Source organism: Peromyscus californicus, unplaced genomic scaffold (genome assembly GCF_007827085.1).
Source record: "Peromyscus californicus insignis strain IS unplaced genomic scaffold, ASM782708v3 Scaffold_6__1_contigs__length_162567912, whole genome shotgun sequence".
In the NCBI taxonomy this organism is placed as follows: Eukaryota; Metazoa; Chordata; class Mammalia; order Rodentia; family Cricetidae; genus Peromyscus; species Peromyscus californicus.
This window is the reverse complement of record NW_026294584.1, coordinates 63589963-63607035: the sequence shown is the minus strand read 5'-3', so window position 1 is coordinate 63607035 and position 17073 is coordinate 63589963. Positions and strand designations below refer to the sequence as shown.

Genomic DNA, 17073 nt, shown 5'->3' with positions numbered 1-17073 from the left:
AAGTTAGTCACATTAAGTGACTCTTTATGACTTTCATGTTCATAGCTCCTTCATCTTACTCTTCAAAAATTAATTTATTCCTTTTAGGCAGGAGATTTGCTGGCTCAAAGTCTGAGAAAAAAGGATTTTAGTGAATGCTTTTCAGAGACCAATTTACCTTTGTATTTCTGCAGGAATAAATTAAGTTTGCTAATGTTTATTCCACAGAGAGAAAAAAAAATCCTTAACAGATCATGGGTATCTCATTAAAATTTAAGATATATAATTGTGAGACTCTTCTGTTTGAAAATCTGCGACTTTGCCTTGTAAACTATCCATTATGAGTATGTGTTCTGGCCTGCGCTTCCTGTGGTCAGGTCCCTAGAGAGGGGGCATGTTCTCTTACAGCAGGAATATTCCAATGCTCATTAGCCAAGCCTGCAAGCCAAGCTCCATGAAGCCTCACTCTCCTGACCCCTTTCTCCACCAGCTATACATACTGCTGTTCATGCATATATCTCCGATTCCTACCTGATGTCCTGGTGTGTTAGAAGGAGTAGCTCTGCCTACAATATTCTACTTGCCTAGGGTAGCCTCTGAGCACTTGCCGGGAAACAGTCCTCTGTGGCAACATGTCCTTTCCCAGTTTGTGTTAGCTGCCTTTCTCTCTACTGGGACCAAATACTTGGCAAGCCTTAAGTGAGGGGGGGGCTTCTTTTGGCTTACAGTCAGAAGAGTTACAGCCCACCGTGGTTGGGAAAGGCATGGAGGCAGGAGCATGAGGCAACTGGCCGTATTGCATCCACAGTCAGGAAGCAGAAAGTGGGCACGAAGGGGAACTGAGCTAGCAAACCTCAAGGCTAGCTTAAAGGGACTCACTTCTACCAGTCAGATGTCAGCTCTTAAAGCTTTCTCCAAAGTCTAAAAGAGCTAGAGACCACGTTTCAAGTACAAAAGGTTTCACATTCAATCCCCAGCATAGCTCTTACCTACTGTCCACCTTTACCACCCCAAAGAAAGAAGCAGACAGGGTGCACCACACAGAGATCACCAGAGTCCTGCTGCTCAGAGCAGTCACCCTAAAGGACTTCAAGATCTGATGCCCTTTCACAAGGAGGTCTTGTTCCTGCCAGTCTCTCGAATGTTCCAGCCTTAAACCCCAAACGTGCTGATCGGTTTCCCACAAGCCGCAAGTATTTCAGCCTTGTTTGTTTCTCACATTAGAAATTCCTCCCTTCTACTTAAGCCACCAACCATTTTCCCTTGGCAAAATCCTAGCTATGTTCAAATACCGCTTTGATGCAAATGTCACCTGTGTGGACTCCTTAGGCTCCCGGGGCTAGAAGCTGCCCTTTCTTTGAACTCTCGCTTCACCTTCACCGTCTGGGGATGCACTCACTGTTCATTATGTTAACCTGGTGAGAATGTCTCCCAGTCTGATGGGCCCAAGGGAGGCCTCTGGCTTGACATTTTTTCACCATTATTTTTGTTGCTGGTGGACGAGTATGAGCAAGCACGCACGGAGCTGACTGGTTTGGAGGAGACAGGATGAAGTGAGAATGCTGGACTCAGAATCCCTCTGCAAATAGTCGGGCTCCCCCTCCCCACAAAGTCTTGTTAACAAAGCATTGACACAGTCGACAAGGTGGCCACTTGCCCATCTTCTCGGGACAATTGTTGTAAAATGATCTGATAAGAGAACCTCTCTTTCCGATGAGCTGATCCTGAGTGCCAAGTCCCTTGTGTGACGTGTCACTATGCAAGCTGGTTGTTGCTAATACTGACCTCCTAAAGGTTATAAACCTTTTCCTAAAGTCATACGATCTCATCGTTGGTGTGGGTAGCACAGTGACCCTGTCAGACGGCCCTCATGGCTTCTTGGCTTATCTCACCTCCCAGGATTCTCTGAACAAGTCTGGCAGTGCCACACTGGAAAGACTCCACAAAGCTGATCACGACACAAAAGCCAGGAGCAGAACACCTGCTCACATCTATACACAGGGCTTAAGGATTATATCCTGGTCTATGCATGACTCCAAAACCAGAATTTATTCTCTGCTCTTCAAGTCTTTAAAACAACAACAACAACAACAACTATAACATGGGGCTGTAGAGATTGCTCGGCAGTTCAGGGGTTAAGAGTCCTCTTTCAGAGGACCCAGGTTCAGTTCTCAGCACTGACATCAGCTAGCTCACAACTGACTATAACTCTAGTTTTAGGGGATCCAATATGCTCTTTTGGCCTCCCCATGTATTTACACACACACATGGTGCACAGGCATACCTGTAGGGATTCATACACACACATAAAAAACAAATCTAAAAATGCATTGCAATACATTGTATAGCTCAAGAAAGCCAAGCAATCAGCACAAACTGTACTCGTTGGTTTATAAAAAAATATAGAGGAGACAAAGTTTGGAGGAGTGGGAGGTGGGGGTGGATCTAGGAAGATTAGGGGGAGGAGTGGGGTGACATTACATGCATGTATGAATTTCTCCAAGAATAAAGATATTATATTGAAGAAAGAAATCTGAATAACAAGCAATTCAATATAAACGAGCAACTTGAGGCAAGTCTAGAAACGCCCTCTTGCTTTACTGTACTGATTTTATCTCTCCAGGAACTCAAGACGAAGACAAAGGCAATCCCATTTCAGAACAGAATAAATCCAAATATTTCAGTTCTGTAGACTATGTGCTTCAATGCAACAATGCACCATTAAGTCTCAATGCTCGTATCAACTTAAATAAAATTTCCTTAGAGGCTATCCCAGGTTGCACCTGCCTGGGGTCCCCAGGTAGCTGAAGCATTGGAAGTTACACGTCTGGGCTTACTGATGATGTCATAAGCAGGGACTGAGGAGCAGGTTCATGTCATCATCTGCCCACCTGTAGTGTCCTTCACAGCTCACACCTAAAGCCATCTTGACACATGAGCAATCAGGAATCTTGGAAAAGCTGTTGCAGTGTGAGCTTGGAGGAGATCTAGTCTGTCACATGCATGGCTCCTGCCACAGGCAGGTGATGTCACCTCAGAGGAGTGCCAGTTATGATTGAATGGTCCCATATCAGCTCTGTGCCACTTCTGTTGCTAATGGACTTAAAAAACACACACTGTGTCCTGAGGTAATCCCAGTTTAAGCTGCAGATGGGGGCCAATGAGTCTTGGTTAGGAAAATGGGTATAAAAGCTCCTAGGGTGTTACTGGGTCATATCACAGGGCTGGGTGGGGTTCAGTCCTTAAGTGGGACTTCATGGTTGATCTTCAGAAAGTGTCCTTAGATGCAGAGGGAGAGGCTGAAGGAATCGGAGCTGCCTCTGCACCAAGGAGCTGTCTTCCTGTGCAGTGATGTGGGTCCACACTGGAATTTCGGAGGCAGACACACTTGAAGTCATGTCTTGGTAACAAAGTCAGCCACTAGCCTCGTGGAGGCTCAGAGACATTTTGAAGTTTCAGTTGGTCCATGTGAGGAACAGAGAGGCCACCAGCCAGAAAGAATAGGCTTAGGCATGTCTAATGGCTGGTATGATATCATCCACAGTTGGGAGCTGGAGGATGAAGGGGAGGTAGGATGAACAAACCCGAGGCCAGAGAGAAAAACAGGACGTGGGGAGTGGGGAGCCTCCTTGAATATCCTAGGGCACCCAGGTCCTTAAGTCTTCTGAAATGCCTATGAAATCAACATATACTTTAGGTACAGGAAATCTCCCTGTCTCATCTTCCTCTTTCATTTTTCTTTTTTTCTATTTTAAAACCTATGTTCTTCATGCTGTAGTTGTGGGATTTTTATACTTTGTGCTGGTTGTTTTTTATTGTCAAATTGACACAACCTAGAGTCATCTGGGAGGAGGGAACCTTAAGTAAGGAACTGCCCAGATCAGACTGGCCTGTAGCCATGTCTGGGAGGGATTGTCTTCATTGATGATTGGTATGGGAGGCTCAGTCCACTACAGGTGGCACCATCCCTAGGAAGGTAGGCCTGGGCTGTATGAGAGCATGAGCCAAAGAGTGAACCAGCAAGCTGTGTTCTTCCATGGTTCCTGCCTTGAGCTCCTGCCTCGACTTCCCTCAATTATGAAGTATGACCTTGGAGGATTAGGTGAAATTAACCGTGTCCTCCCCTAAGTTGCTTTTGGCCAGAGTGTTTCATCACAGCAACAGAGAGAAAACTAGGACCCACTACTACCTTACATCTGCACTGACTTGGCAAATGATTTCCAGAAAAAACCCAAGTCCATACGCTCATTCATGTCACTAGTGTGTGCTGGTCACTGTATGCCATATTACAGAGACAGTCCTGATGTGATCAATCAAATGAAGATAAACCAGTGCCTCTGAAACAAAACAATTAAAAGATGCCTCATGCTGTGCCTACAAGGCACTGACCAGGTCTTGTATGTCTTTGCCACTCCAAATCATTCACCAAACCGGAGTCCCATGTCCCACACCCACCAGGCAGAGCAAACAAAAGGTGCTTCAAGGAGATGGTTTGAGCTGCTTATGTTGTTTGATGTAGCTAGACTTTGATCCCGTGATGGAGTCCATGAAAACAGGTCAAGAGGAGGTTGTTAACCAGGAGGGGAAGCCACAAGAAGATACACCAGTGGAATATTTTTTAACAAGCAAATGAGAAAAGGAGATTGCTAGGTCCTGTTCAGGGGTCCTCAGTTCTGAGCCTCTTTCCTGTGCCTTCCTGCATGCCTAGAAGAACAGTAAATCGCCAGACTCAAGGGTGCTCATTGAAATTCGAGTCCTTCCATTCAAATTAGACCTTGCATCCTTGCCTCCTCCTTTCACTCCATTTATCAAGTTTGTACACAGGGTGGGTGGGAAGCTGGTGGTGTTGTTGGTCTTTTCCTCTCTCTATGGCTTTGATTCAAAGGAGTCAGGAGGTGCAGACTGAAGAAGACATGGAAATCAAAGGGAAAACAGACTCTCCTGAGAGTCAAAGTGAAACTGAAACTTCGAGCTTTCACTACCTCGCGTTTCCTTGTAAGCACTGTCTTGGGATCTGGGTAATTAGGAAGAAAGGCTTTTAATAGCTTAAAGAAGGGCTCCAGGGGATGCTAATGTGGCCATTGTTCCTAATGTTCACTGGCCAGTGAAACAGTGGGCTCTAATTTTATTCTCCATCTACTTGAGTTTTTTTTTATTTGTTTATCCTGACTTATTTTGAGATCTCAACCCAACATTAAGTTAAAAAAAAGACTTCTATTTTTATATATGTGATGTGGATGTGTGTATGTCCACGTGCGTGTATGCTGTGTGTGTTTGCGTGTGTGTGTGTGTGTGTGTGTGTGTGTGTGTGTGTGTGTGTGTGTGTGTCCCACAGAGACCAGAAGAGGGTGTCAGATCCCCTGGAGCTGAAGTTACAGGTGGTTGTGAACTGCCCACGTTGGGCAGCAAGCACTTTTAACCACTGAGCTATTTCTCCAGCCCCCATGAAGTTTGTGTGTTAAACCACATACTTTGGTTTAAGGATAAACATCCTTTTTTCATCTTCTTTCAATGTTTGAAGTCACTGAGAAAAATTACATTATTTACATTCTATTGCAAGTTTGCAAGTTACCCTCTGAGCTCAGCCTAAGGGTGCTTCTCAGGGCTGAGGAGAGCTGCTCACCCTCTCCTGGGTATGTGGCAGGCTCTTATCAAAGACATATTACAGAGATTTACAGCCTAATCAGGCTCCTTCCCCAGCCACATTAAACTCAATCTTCAGTAGATGAAGTTGAGCTCTGAGGACACCTTCCTGACCTCTAGCCATCAGCCCTTTATACTTATGTCCAGTGGTGGGTACAAGGCAGTGAAGGGGTGGGAAGTGCTGAGACCCATATAGAATTCTTGACTTAGCTCCTACTTGTGATGTTATTGACAGTTGATAGTTGCTAGGGAAAGGGAATCAGTTTTCTGTGAGGGTGTGGCCCATGGTAGGTCACCATACTCCAGCAGATTGCTCCATACTCATGCATGTATGAGCAGCATAGATTGGAAAATATGCGGGTAAAAAGAAGACATAAGATTGAGAGGGGTGAGGGGTAAACATGATCAAAATAAATTGTGTGCATGTATGAAATTCACAAAGGATTAGTAAAATGGTATATTAAAAAAGAATCTTTGAGTTAGAATTCATCATCCCCCAAGTTATCACAGATGCACAGAAAACATATCAACAGGATATCATTAAAAACAAAGCCAGGGGCCAGGGATGGCTGAGTTACTAAGAACACTTACAGCTCATGCAGAGTACTGAGTTCGGTTCCCAGCAACCACTGGCAGCTCATAACTGCCTGTAACTCCAGCTCCAAGGGATCTGATGTCTGCTTCCTGCTTTTATCTACACTGCACACATGTGGCATTCAGTCACATAGACACATAAATAAAAATAAACAAGATAAATAAAAACAAAAATTTGGGAAAAAACCCAAAGCCAAACTCATCCAAGTCTTTTGGATAACTATATTATTATTACTATTATTATTATTATTATTATTATTATTATTATTATTATGCTCAGCCTATTCATTTATCTGTAGGAGTTGGTCTTTGCACATCCCAACTACAGGAGACAGTATTTGATTCTCAGAGGAGTCTGGGAAGAAGTGGGACGTTAACATAAAAATAAACGAAGCAGCAGAAATAAGTTAATAGCATGTGTTGGAAAGAGTTCACACTGCACCTGGCTGCCCCAGGGCCTCAGGAGGCTGTAAGAGGCTGCTGACAGACCCACCTCTCACCTCAGCCCCTCTGCTGTGACCTTCAGGATGCCAGCCTTGGAACAGACCAGCAATAGCAGGCAGGTAGAGCACCATGGACAAAGAGTGGCATAGGCTGAGGAGATGAGAGTCGGAGGAGAGGAGAAGCCCTTGGGGCCATTGTCTTACCCTTCACAGACACTTCCTGATTCCCAACACCTGTTAAAATGCAGCCCATCCTGCCCTGTTAGAACCTGATTTTTAAGTAAGGAACTCTATGTTGAGCTCTGGGCCAGTTTCTAGATGCTTCCAGAGGCCTCTACAGAGATTCTCACTAAGAGAGCTTGCTGCCTTGCCAGTTTTTCATCATTTTGAGAGGCAACAAGGGGGTGGGAAGGGGTGGGGCCCGTATTAAAATTCTTGACTTAGCTCCTAGCTGTGGTGATGTTGACAGTTGATAGTTCCTAGGGAAAGGAAGTCAGTTTTCTTTAAAGTGTGATCCTGGTAGGTCAACCATGCTCCAGTGGATCGCTCCAGACCTATGCACATAGGCATCACAAATTGGAGAATAGGGGGGAAATAGAGGGCGTGGGATTGGGAGCGGGGAGGACTGAATGTGATGTTTCTCCTCCCTTCTTGCACTCATCAGCCTTCTCTGGTACCAGAGGTTTCAGTCCACAGCTTTTAGGACTCTGGTGTCTGTTGCAGGATGGGGCACTGTGTCAGTGCTAAAACGGGTGGCAGAGAAAAATGGTCACTTCACACCTGCAACACGGAAAGACAGAAAGAGCAAGGGGCAGAGGCTCCACTGTCCCCATCAAGGCCACGACCATTCCTACAATTCTTTTAAGATGTAGTTTATGCTTTTATTTATGTGTACGTGTGTTGCGGGGAGGGGAGGGACGTGCATGTGAGTGAGGGGGTGGATGGAGGTCAGAAGAAGGCATCAGATCCTCCTAAGATAAAGTTACAGGCAGCTGTGGACTGCCCAGGGCGGGTGCTAGAAACCAAACTTGGGTCCTCTAAGAGAAGAGAGGCCAGGTGGTGGTGGCAGTGGCGCACGCCTTTAATCCCAGAACTTGGGAGGCAGAGCCAGGCGGATCTCTGTGAGTTCGAGGCCAGTCTGGTCTACAGAGCAAGATCCAGGCACCAAAATTACACAGAGAAACCCTGTCTCAAAAAAAAAAAAACAAAAAAAAAGAGGAGAGAGAGAGAGAGAGAAGTGAGTGATCTTAACCACTGAGCCATCTCTCCAGCCCCAGGCGCCACTACTTTATTCATTTCCATTTTCTTTCTTTCTTTGACATCCCCACTGCAGTTTCCCCTCTGCCCACTCCTCCCATTCCCCACCTCCTTTCTGCCCCCAACCCCCCCCCCCCCCAATCCATTCCTTACAGCTCCTATTTAGAAAAGGGCAGCCCTCCCATGGATATCAACAAAACATGGCATATCAAATTGCAGTAAGATACCTAACAATGCGAGCTGAGAGAAGCTAGGAAAAGTAATTGACTCGTTGGTTCCTCACCTTGCAAAGGTAGAGACCACAGAGCTATATCCTGACTGGGAGCTAAATCTCCAGCCACCAACCCTGCCCCTTTCAGACACATTTCAAATTGGCCTTCAACTCAAGTGCCTCTTTTCTCACCTCCCAGGTGTTGGGATTGCAAGTATGCTCAGTAGAGAAAGGATGAGCAACACCCAGGGCAGAGCACAGAAGTACCATCCTTACATTCTATGAGAGACTGCTAGTTGAAGCAAGATAACGGGATCACATCCGTCATTACACATGCATGAAGAATTTCTTAAAGTGCCAAACAGTATGAGGACTAAAGAAGCTAGTCAGTACTCAATCAACTAGAAACATAGTTGCCCCATGGACTCTTCCATGGAGTCTATGCCGGTTAGTTTTAACTGTCTACTCGACACATTCTAGAATCATCTGAGCAGGGAGTCTCATTGAGGAATTGTCTAGATCATGTTGGCCTATGGGCACGTCTGTGGGGGGGATTTTCCTGATTATGTTAGTTGAAGTGGGAAGACATGCCAACGGTGAGTGGCACCATTCCCCAGGCAGTGGACAAAAGGGAGCTGATCAGCGGCATGTACGAATTTATTGCTCTCTGCTCTTGACTCTTGATATGCTGTGATCATTTCTCTCAAGCTCTTGCCACTGTGGCTTCCCTGTAACGATGGGCTGTACCCTGGGACTATGAGTAAATGGCCTTTTCTCCAATATGTTGCTTTTGTTGGGACATTTTATTACAGTAACAGAAAACAAAACCAAAACAAATGTAGCTTCTCACATGCTGACTCAGGCATTTAATCAATTAATACTTACTAAGACTTCATTACAGGCCAGAAAGTCTGGCCTATGAGTGAAATATAATTACAGTAATGTATTCAAGGCCCCGGAGAAGCTAACTATGAAGGTAAGAGATGGAAATAGCCACCTGGCCATGAATGTAGGTGCAGGTAGAAGACCCACAGCCCCCCAGGGGGTTATGTTCAATTACAGAGAGATCAAGAGACTCTTATTAATTAAGAAGGTGATCCATATTTGGGAAGATGTCAATGATAATTAATTAGGTTCCAGCAGGTTGCCGTAGTTAAGGACTACATGGGATAATTTAATTGAGACAATAAGTGCTAACAGGGAGGGTCACCGTGTGAAGGATAATGGGCTTTCTGGTGTGCCTTTGGAGAACCACTGTAGAAAAGGTACCAAAGTACATCTCACTCTCAGCCCAAAAGGCTGTAATACAAGGACTCATCTGAGTTCTCAGACTCTTAACTTGGTGCAAATAGAAGTCTGAGGGTTGCCGGAGTGAAAACATTTTTGTTGTATTAGGCTGGCTGCATTGGCATGTGGAAGACCACCTGTCCTGGACTTAGAGACTGCCATGAAGGATGACCAGCCATGACTGCCATGAGGAATGTCCCCATCTCCCACCTGTGGGCCCAGCTGCTCATCTACTCCAGTGAGGAAGAGAACAGGGGCTATAGGGCATGTTGAGGTCCTTAAATAAATCCCTGAAGTCTCTGTGTTCTTGAAACAAATGCTTAATGTCCTATAAAAAAAAAACAGTTTTCATACTGAGGAGGAAAATGGCGCAGAAATCTCAATTGAGATTCCCTTTCTCAAGAAAAATGTATGTACTTATACAGGTACACACCCAACCCACAAACAGAAATATTTCACTAAATCAAAAAGGTCTTTGTAATGCAAAAAAGGGATCTATCATCCAGTAGGGTATGGGCTGTAGTAGGGAAGTATTTAAATTTCCCAGGAAAGTAACACTTGCCAAAGATAAAGAGTCAGAACTCATCCCTCTTTGATGACAGACCATTGGCTCACACTGGACTATGGGGACTGGAGTACTGGTACCAGGAACTAAACAGTTGCAGCAGTAGGGTCCATGAGACATCATGTCATTGTTAGGGTGTGGCAGCAGACTGAGCACTTCAGGAAGCCAATGGGGTGGTGTCCAAGAGCACAGCTGGTCACTCCCTTATTTAGATGTCCCTCTAGCTGCCACAGGAGGCCTTTGCAATTAATTCTAATCTGGAAAATTTAGAGAGAATTTCTTTGAGGTCAAGCCATAAGGAGTGAATGGGAATCTATAAAGAGAATTCCTTTGATTCAAAACATTTTCAGACACAGATAGAAGTAAAAGCAAGAAGTTATGGAAAAGGTGGTAGGGTGGTGCCAGGTGAGCTGGCAGAGGCCATGTTGCAGAGAGGAAGTGGCAGTGCAGTGGGAAAAGAAGACAGGAAACCCAGGAAGGTACACTGAGGCAGGAGAACCCAGGGCTTTCAAAAGCCATCTGGACAAGTCTGAAAAGGGGGCTCTTTTGTTTGAGACAGTTTTTTATTATTAATTAATATTTTTTCATTTAGTTTACATCTAGATCACAGTTTCCCCTTCCTCCTCTCCTCCTGCTCCCCTATAGTTTCTCCCACCTCCATTCTACTCCTCCTCCATCCACTCAGGTTCTTTGAGACAGGTTCTTATTCTATAGCTCAGGCGAGCCTCAAACTGCCATGCCATCCTCTTGAGTGCTGAGACTATAGTCATGGGCCATCTCACACACACATGTTTAACTTCTTTGATTCACATTTTTCTAGCTTCTGGAGCAGTGGTTCTCAACCTTTCTAACTCCGTGACCCTTTAACATATAGTTCCTCATGCTGTGGTGACCCCTGCAAGCATAAAATTATTTTGTTGCTACTTCATAACTCTAATTTTCTACTGTTATGAATCATAATGTAAGTATCTGATATGTGACCCAGCCTCTGCCCATCTGCATTTAGTGAAGATCGAAATAGCATCAGAGAGACAGAAGTCAGGGAGATATGTAATGTAGCAGCAACTGTGGCTATTTGTATGGCCACCAACACCACATGCTACTGCCTTCTACATTCTTCCTGTGGGAAACATGGGAGACACCCACAGGAAGTTTTGGAGAAGGGTGAGCAGATTGAGGTTTTATCTCAGATATAGAAGTGTAGGGGCTAGATTGGGGGAGGGGGCAGAACAGTGCTGACAGGCTGGCATTGAGGGAGCATAGGTGTGGTCAGGTGTGACTGCATCTGCCACCAGAGGAATAAGGCTGGAACAGCAAGGTTCTCGGCTCCAGAGGAAAGGCGTGGCCTCAAGGATGATAACAGAAGGGAAAGGCAGTCAATTGTCTGCACAAATACACAATGCAACCACATAGTGCTTACAACTCAGACCTGCCACACAGCACGGAGATGTGCTTCAAGGGTCACTGTATGTAGTGACTTCAAATGACCCCTCGTCTCATGCCCACCATGCCCATCCATTCACTGGGGAGTAAGATGGTTAATACTGATTGTCACCTTGGCAGGATCTAGCTAGACTTACTTAGGATACAAGCCTCTGCTTATTCGTGAGAGATTATCTAGACTGGGTTAATTGAGGTGGGAAGACCTACTTAAACTGTGGAAGGTACAATTCCATGGGCTGGGGTCCTGGACTGAATAAAAAGAGACATAGAGCTGAGCACCAGTGTGGTGGGTAGTTTTTTTTTTTATTAAATTGACACAAGCTGGGGTCATATTGGAAGAGGGAACCTTAACTGAGAAAGTGCCTCCATTAGATTGGCCAGTGGGGCATTTTCCTGATTAATGAGTGATGTGGGAGGTGACACCTCTGGGCTAGTGGTCCTGGGCTGCATAAGGAAGCAGGCTGAGCAAGCCCCAAGGAGAAAGCCAGTAAGTTACATTCCTCCATACTGCTGCTTCAGCTCTTGCCTCCAGGATCTCGCTTGAGTTCCTGCCGTGACTTCCCTCGACTCAAGTTGCTTTTGGCTATGGTGTTTTATACAGCAATAGAAACCTGTGATGACCAATGTCCGTCTCTCTGCTTCCTGACTGCAGATGCAATGTGACCAAAGGCCACACTCTCCTGTGCTCACACCATCCCTATCATGGTGAACTGTACCTTGAACTATGAGCCGAATCAACTCTTCCTTCCTTGAGTTGCCTTGGTTAGGAATTTTGGAACTAACTGAGGCAGAGAGACACAGCTTTGCTCTGTTGACCCCACCCTTCTTGGGCACTTTCCTGTAGTCACTGTGCCCATAGGCAAGGGTGCTGCAGCCAGTGATGCCCAGGGTATGTCTTCACTCTCTCCCACTCTAAGGTTCCTGCTTCTGATGGAAAAATTGTGGTCTCCCAAAATTGTGGAAAAACACAAACCATTTTAAGTGTGAATTCCCTGAACCCCTCAAGCTTAAAAAAAAAAACCCATCTGGTTCTTCAGAACAACACGGAGAGGCTAAAACACATTTGGAAATCAAATTGCTTTGAGCCCTGAGCACCAAGGCCAATTTTATCTCCTCAAACATATACTTTTCCAGTATCAACCAGCCAGCTGATACTTTCCTACATTCAAAGGAGGCAATTTTCTCCAATTTTCCAGTCTCTCCAGCTCTGTGTCCCGAGACACAGAGGGCTTTCTGCCAACAAGTGGCAGGATTCAAGAAAATGAGCGTGACCAGAAGAAAGTTTGCACTGGGCATGCTATCTTTTATTACATAGGCAGTTGGAGTCCAGCCTGGGCAGTAGGAAACTCTGTCTTGTACAAAGAATTGAAAAATGACAAGGTGGGCGGTGGACTCCATGTAAAAACACAATACCCTCATTTTAGAATTAACATCAATCCCAGCCAGGCTTAGAAAGGGACTATTTGCCAAAAAAGCAGCATGTAGGATGGTACAGGAGATTCAAATGGGTAAGTTTCCCGTCAGCCCACATTGGGGAGCTATGGGAGGGACATAGATTTGTTTTCTTTGTGTGGGTTTATGGTTTTGGATGGGATCAGGACCTCAGATTTGGAGATGTGTGTTAAGGTTAAGTTTGTAAGGTCTTCGAGGCATATGGGAAGTCCGAGGAGGGCTCTGGTCTGGAGATGTGCATTTAGGAGTGGTCAGAACACTGACAGCAAGAGTGTGCAGGTGGAGGAAGGCAGGACCAAGCTAGGGCCTGGGACTTCCATTATGGAGAGTGCTAGGAAGAGAGGCCACCAGCAAGAGGCCTGAGGTGCAGGGAGCTGCCCACAAGGTAGGGGCTATACCAGAGGACAGGACAGCCGGGCCATAATCAGTGAGGACTGCCTCGAGAAGGGCCAGTCACTCCAGCATACACTGCTGTCAGAAGGAGGAAGGTCTTAGAAATGACCTTGAGGAATGACATTGGCATTCCCTAACCTGGAGGTCCTCTGTGACCTTGACAAGAGGAAGTTCAGGAGCCTGGGGTAGATGCCTAATTAGAGTGGGCTCCAAGGCATGGCAAGTGGAGTGTGAAAGAGATCATGGTAGACAGCTGCCCCAGGTTGTAGATGACAGGGAGACCAGGTGGAACCCCAGTGGGAACATGGGCAAGATGAAGGGTAAGATGTGAGTGTGGAATGGGGCAGAAATGAGGATGCATTTATTTCAAGATCAGCATATTCTCATGAATAAAAATGTTCAGAGGAGTAGAGGTTCCCTCCAATTATTCTTCAAGCCAGTGAAAGTTTACCTATGATTTCTTTAGATGCTGTGTAGAGAGGAGGTGGGTCACTGGTAGCTAGAAGTGTGGGTGAACACAGGCAGGGTGAGTGTTGCAACCTCTCCCAAGTCATTTCTGCTGAAGATGATGGATGAAGGATGGAGGGGTGAGGAGGGGGGAGAAGGTTTGAGGCTGCCCATCACTTCAGGCTGAGGTGATCCAGTTTGGAAAGAAGTGGTAGCCACAATGTTGTCCCATGTCACAAAACCCCAGAACATAGCGGAAAAGATCCCTGTGGCAGTTTCAATAAGAATGGCCCCCATAGGCTCGTATATTTGAATGCTTAGTCATCAGAGAGTGGTACTATTTGAAAAGGATTAGGAGGTGTGGCTTTGTTGGAGGAAGTGTGTACCTGGGGGTCAGCCTGGAGGTTCCAAATGCCCCTGCCAGCCCAGTCAGTGTCTCTCTGTCTGTCTCTCTGCCTGTGGATCAGGATGTAGCTCTCAGCTACTTCTCCAGCACCTGCCTGCATGTTGCCATACTCCCTGCCACGATGATGATGGACTAAGCCTCTGAAACTGTAAACAAGCCCCCAATTAAATACTTCCCTTTCTAAGAGTTGCTGTGGTCATGGTGTCTCTTCACAGCAATACAGAACAGTGACTAAGACAGTCCCCAAAGTAGAGAAGACAGTGCAGTAACTGTCACAAACATGAGACGTTACTTAATGCAGCACACATGTGGAAGGACCTAGCTGCCACCAGTCTCTCCCCAGCAGGCGGGAGGGACCTCCGAGAAGCAGAGAGCTTGTCAGATCTGCTGGTTTCTGCTCTTCTCCATTGTACAAGGAAATCCTACAAGAGTTTCAGGATTCTAGAAGATTTCCAGCTTTCAGAGGAGGTAGGCTTAAGAAACGATAAAGTAAATAAAAACCGCTATTCTGATTAACTCACAAATAAAAGCATCATTCAGCTGGTATAATGATACCACACAAACACTGGCCCAGTCCCAACTCTCGACACCTCAGTGCTCAGAATGGCTGTTCGGAGGCCAAGGAGCTTTGCTGGGGGTTTTACAACTTTATACTATCAATTACATTTTAATCACTTATGCAATTATTATATTACCAATGAAGCTATTACTTTATTTAAAAAGAACCAACCTATAGTCTTAAAACTCCAACCTAGCATGTTTCTTTATGATAAAAACAGGGCCTTACTTCTAGACCATGAGCCCCAATATTAAACCCAAGATTCATGTTAACACCAGTGATTGATGTGTCCAAAAAAATCTAAGTTCCTTCCTCAGTAGAGAAAGTCTCCATTTCCTTCCAGCACTTGGTTGTCCTGTTACTTTCAAGAACAGAGAAGTTAAAAAGATGGGCCAGGCAGTGATGGTGCACGCCTTTAATCTCAGCACTTGGGAGGCAGAGCCAGCCTGGTCTACAGAGTGAGTTCCAGGACAGCCAGGACTATTTCACAGAGAAACCCTGTCCTGAAAAAAAAAAAAAAACCCAAAAAACCAAAAAAAGATGGTAGGAACTCTGAAATATTCACAGCCCAGAAACTGGTTAAAACCTGAAAAGGAGGCTGGTGAGGTTACAAGAGAAATTTCCTGGAGACAGGAGACCCGGATTCCACCTGGTGTAGCAGTTTGTGAATACCAGAGAAAATTAGGTTGATATGGGATATAAGCTGAGCTACTTAAACACTCTGAGCCTCAGTTTACACACATTAAAATGGAACCGGTGGAATCTGTGAGAAACAAATGACTTAATAGGTGTGAGGTACTTATTGAGAGGTTAAGACCTACCAGACACCCCAAAGATTATCCCAAGGAGGAGGGGGAAAGTGGGGGAAGAGAGTGTGGAGAAAAAGAAGAGGAGGAGGCTTAAACTAACCCCCCACTTTGGGGAAAAGGGCTCTGGCTGGTTTCCCTTGGGTAGAGTCGGCACATCTCTAGGCAGCCCATTCTCATTTAGTCAGAACAAGTCCCCAGCACATGCCGCAGACAGCAGTGGCGGTGGGGGGGGGGGGGGGGGCAGCTCAGAGAAAGGGCCCTGGTTTTCAGCAACTTACACAACCTGCACCTCCATTTCATGGCTTACATGCTCCCTTCCCTTCCCTTCCCTTCCCTTCCCTTCCCTTCCGTTCCCTTCCCTTCCCTCCCCTCCCCTCCCCTTCCCTCCCCTCCCCTTCCCTCCTCTTCTTTTCCACAGCCACTACCCTGCTCATTTCATTTAGACTATTGCTTTAGGACTAGGCTGTCTGAAACCATGGCAACCTAATAAAAAAGTGCACAGCTCTACTCTTTGGTCCCTCTTGGAATCTTTCTAGGTCCTCCTCCAGTGATCTCTGAGCCCCAGAGTTGGATCTGGTACCCCTTATCTCTATCCTTCCATGTATCCCTGGAATCTGTTTCTGTACACACACACACACACACACACACACACACACACACACACACACACACACACACCCCTTTTGGATTTGTTTTACTTTCTTATCTCTGGGTATTGTCTCTCAGCTTGTATTTGGTTCTTCTGATCACAGTTTAGCACAGGCTGATGTTTTAGACTTACATTTCCCAGAGGTCTGTTCTCTCTTATCTAACAAACCCTAGCCATCCATTTAAGACTGCTCACAGTCTCCAAAATGCCTTCCCACGGAGAGTGAGGCAGCAGGATTCCATCTCTCTGCATCTATTGAGTTAGGATCAATGTTTCTCTCCAGAATACATCTTTGGGCTCCCAATGAGACTGTACTTTATTCTCAAGGTCTAACATTGAGCATTGCCTGAGTGCTCAGACCTGCCCAAACACAAATGTGTGTATTCTTGTGCACACACACACACACACACACACACACACACCAAACAAACAAACAAACAAACAAAAAACTGGGGGTCAGGTGGGTGGCCAGCCCACTGTGCGGCAAAGGACACAAAACTGGGGGTCAGCTGGGTGGCCAGCCCACTGTGCAGCAGACCAGCTCTGCCGTGTCAGGTTCTCAGGAAATCTGCTGCTCTCTGGAATGCTCTCGTATTGGGCCTGGGCCTGACGCACTAGAAAGGCTTGCCAACCTGAGGGGTCAGGGGCATTCCCTAAAGGGAAAATCATGCAAAGCACAGACACAGACACAGCAGGAGAGATGCCACCTGCCAGTGAGGGCCAAGGAGCAGGCTCATGGGACTTCAGACCCTTTAGATGAAATTCATCATCCTGGGCATCAAGAGGAACATACTGCCATCGGTTCTGTTTTGTTTGGTTGCTTAAGAAAAAGTCCCCCAAACTATAAAATGAGGTTGGATCCAGATTAAAGTTGAGAGGGAAGGCATATTTCTCAGGGTCTGCACAGATCCCTGTATTTGGCAGTGACCCAGTGCA

The 17073-nt window shown here is 45.9% G+C and overlaps 1 protein-coding gene across 6 annotated transcripts in view; it reads right to left on the bottom strand.

The window, feature by feature from the left end:
- Positions 1-17073, bottom strand: part of Dpp6 (dipeptidyl peptidase like 6) — an 883656-nt gene that overhangs the window by 289532 nt on the left and 577051 nt on the right. The window lies entirely within an intron of this gene.